Source organism: Cyprinus carpio, chromosome A20, assembly GCF_018340385.1.
Source record: "Cyprinus carpio isolate SPL01 chromosome A20, ASM1834038v1, whole genome shotgun sequence".
NCBI classification, from domain to species: domain Eukaryota; kingdom Metazoa; phylum Chordata; class Actinopteri; order Cypriniformes; family Cyprinidae; genus Cyprinus; species Cyprinus carpio.
Window position 1 is genome coordinate 5,591,172 of NC_056591.1, and position 3,915 is coordinate 5,595,086.

Below are 3,915 nucleotides of genomic sequence, written 5' to 3' on the forward strand. Positions count from 1 at the left end.
ATACTTTTCAGTTGGCCAAGATTTCTAAAAATCCTTTCTTTGTATTGGTCTTAAGTAATATTCTTATTTTCTGAGATACTGAATTTGGGATTTTCCTTAGTTGTCAGTTATAATCATCAAATTAAAAGAAATAAACATTTGAAATATATCAGTCTGTGTGTAATGAATGAATATAATATACAAGTTTCACTTTTTGAATGGAATTAGTGAAATAAATCAACTTTTTGATGAATGATATTCTAATTATATGACCAGCACCTGTGTGTATATATATATATATATATATATATATATATATATATATATATATATATATAATGAATGGCTTGAGGGTGAGTAAATCAACCAAAAATGAAAATTCTTCACCATTTACTCACCCTTATATCATTCCAAACACTGACTGTGTTCGTCTTTAAAACACAAATGAAGATGTCCTTCTTGAAACAAGAAATCTTGAGATGTCTGTCCCTTCATTGAAAGTCCGTTCCAACAAAACCACTTCAAAAAAGCTTCAAGAAGTTCAGAAAGACATTGTACAAGTATGAATTGAGCTGTTTAATTAAAACTTTTGTTTTATATGATGAATACATTTAATTTAGGTTTGTATTCATGTATAATGATTGATCACTGCAAATACATTGAGCACATCAAATATGGTAAATGGAATCTCAACCATACATACATGCATACAGCAAGCATGTTGGAATGAAAGTGGTCGTTGTAGCCAGTGAGTGAATGTCACTTATTTTATAGCAGTAAGTGTTGATAAATTGTATTTCTTTTTTCCTGTAGCACACACTACTCAGTTTTACACAGCCAGGCTGGTTTTAATCTGCAGACTGTAGGGAATCTCACCCATGGAGGAAGTTACGTGGCTTTAACAGACAGTAAAGGGAACCTCACAATTATTATTGAAACCATGGTGGGTGGCTGGCTATTTTGTTTTATCTTGTGAAAGTCACAAGTTTTAGTGAATCATTTATTTTGATCTCTATGCACACTATGAAGACTCCTCCCTTTCTCTTTTTATAGACACACAATCACTCTCAGTGCATTCGACCTCCTCTACCGCACTTTGACGTCTCCCCTCAGAATGCCACATTTCAGCTCATAGGTTATTTTGTAAGTACACAGTTCTGTCTGTTCTTGATATTTCTATCCATTAATTTCTGAACCTTAAGGCTTAATGTTGCGTTGCTTGGTGCTTTTATCTTATTTTAGGCACATCTCACTGACCTTCAAGTGTGGTATTCAAAATTGGATTTTGAGACCAAAAAAGATACACTGTTTCAGCGGAGCAGTCCTGTTAATGTATATTTCAATCAGTTTGCAGTTCACTCCATATTTCATATCTTTTCATATTTTTACTGTAGAATAAATAGGCAACCTTCCTGTTTCCACACAGGTCTATAATGGTTCCTTCACCTTAAAACTAGATGTTGATGAGGTTTACACAATCACAACAGTCAAAACTGGACAAAGAGGCTCCTACCCGGAGCCCCCCAAATCCCGCCGATTTCCAAAGAATTACTCTGATGACTTCACTGTCGGTAGTGGATATTAGTGTCAACAGGAAACTACTGGAAGCATTGACTCAACTGATGTTCATGAAAACATTCCTTTTCATTCTTAGATAACCCTCCATTCTCGGAGGCCCGTATTTTGCTGATCAAACCGGTGTGTTTGAGTACTTCAGAAATAGCACAGATAATGGCCCGCATGCCTTTACCTTGCGGCAGGTGGTCCCTGAACGACCGGTCACCTGGGTTAGAGATGCCGACCAGACCAGCAGCATTATAGGGGACTACAGCTGGTATGTTTTGTCCTCGGTACTGATCATTTGCTGAGCCAGCAATATATGGGAGAACATTCATTTTGCAGAGATGTTTTAATCAATACTGCAGTATTATATTATAGTAATCACAATTAATAATGTAACCAAAATTCACTACTAGGCAGACCTCAATGTGTCCTGTGACGTCCTCATTGAAACTCCCATCACTGGGGGCGTGTTCGTGGCGGCCAGGGTTGATCAAGGTGGAGGATCCGTCAGAGAAGCAAAGGGTGTCTTTTATTGGATTTATGCAAATGGGACCTATAAAGTGACCAATGATATAGGTAACCATTTTATATTTCCATTTCTTTGAAAACAGTCAAATTTGGTCATAAACAGATTAAATTTTTCACAATTTTTCACCAGCCAATTTGGCTAGTAATTTTTTTAAGTGACTGGCCATTCAGATCTTCTACTAGCTGAAACAAAACTAGATTTATCCAAATCACAGCTTATATTTAAATATATTTATTATTATGCATGATTCTGAACCATTGAATTCAGTTTTGCAATAGTCAGTCATTGTTTGCGGATACCATAAAAATAATTAAAAAAACAAAACGCTGTGTTATTTCTCATTCTGTTCTTGCACTTTCAAGCTCAATGCGGCAGTAATTCACAAATTTACAAAAGTAGAGATTTATAAAATATCTTCATGGAACTTGATCTTACTTAATATCCTAATGAGTTTTTGGCATTAAAAAAAAAAACGATAATTTTGACCCATACAATGTTTTTTTTGGCTATTGCTTAAAATATACCCCAGCGACTTAAGCCTGGTTTTGTGCTCCAGGGTCACATATTTTATATGAAGCATAGATTCTATTCACAGAAAGACAACGCCTTATTGGAAAATGCACAATACATCTTCCAGCCTATAGTTTGAAGTCAGTATGTACTGTACGTATATTTGTCCCAAATTCAATGTTAATGTAATTTACTGGAAATTTACTTTGCCCTTTGTTTTGCTAATGTTGAAGGCTCCTCTTAGAGAAAGGGCTCTGATAGTGGTATGTGACAGACCATAATTAATGAATTGATATGCATTGCTGATTTTCACGTGCATTTGTTGGGTTGATAGTTGATCATTTTAAACCCTGGTTATAGAATTAGATGCTTTGTATATGCATGGCCTTTTGGACAATCTTATGCATAAGCCTTGCACATTGCAGCTGTGCACAGCTAGTCTATGTCAAGGTGCTAGGGGGGAGTCTATGGCAGCCCATTGATCTCCTTGAAGAAGGAGAAAATCTGGCACACTGAGTTGGGGGAATCTGAATTCCTTCTGCCCAAACTGTGCGTAAGTTTCTGATAACAACTTTGAAACTGACTGACCAGGGCTGGGTTTCCCAAAAGCACTGTAAACATAAAGCCCCCGATGTACTTCAAGCAAAAAATGAAGAATGAATGGGGTGTGATGTCATTTCGAATTAAGTCTGGCCACGAATGAAGTTTTTTTTGGTGGTTTGAAACTCGCCAGCTATTAAATTGGTATTGCCGTTGGACCATGTAAATGGTGTGCTCTGGGGATTTGGTGCTTATATGAAATTCCTTTTCATCAGATTCCAATCTTAATTTTTGTTATATACCCGAGTTAATTATTTTTTATTGTGTTTTAACTAATCTTGTGGTTTTTCACATTAAAGGTGGACAAAGAGTTTCTTGCTGAAGGGCTGTCAGGAACAAGGGAGGGGTGTATGGTATACCTTAACCCTTATGTCAAGGTAACATCTGCATGTACTGGTACATTAAAATGGTAGCCTTTAATCTGTTCATTATGTCTTTGTTCTTAAATGTGCAGTATCTTGGGGGTGGTTCACAGGGATTATTTTGGCCACGGGGATGCTGAATGGCTATCCGCTGTGGAAGAACGCTGTTGTTCTCGAGCCCAAGAATGGCTGGGCTGCGCTAGGAACTCTCTCTTTTGAATATGCACAGTTTGATCATTTTGAAGTGAATGCAGAATAATTTATGCGTCACATCAGTCGTGTTTACATGATCATTACACACTTTCGCTGCTTTTTACAGAGATAACATACTCTGATGAAGGTCTTATTTCATTTGTTGATTTTTACAGATTG

The 3,915-nt window shown here is 36.6% G+C and overlaps 1 pseudogene; it reads left to right on the forward strand.

The window, feature by feature from the left end:
• The first annotated feature begins 705 nt into the window (after nucleotides 1-705).
• Nucleotides 706-3,915, forward strand: LOC122148901 (annotated as a pseudogene).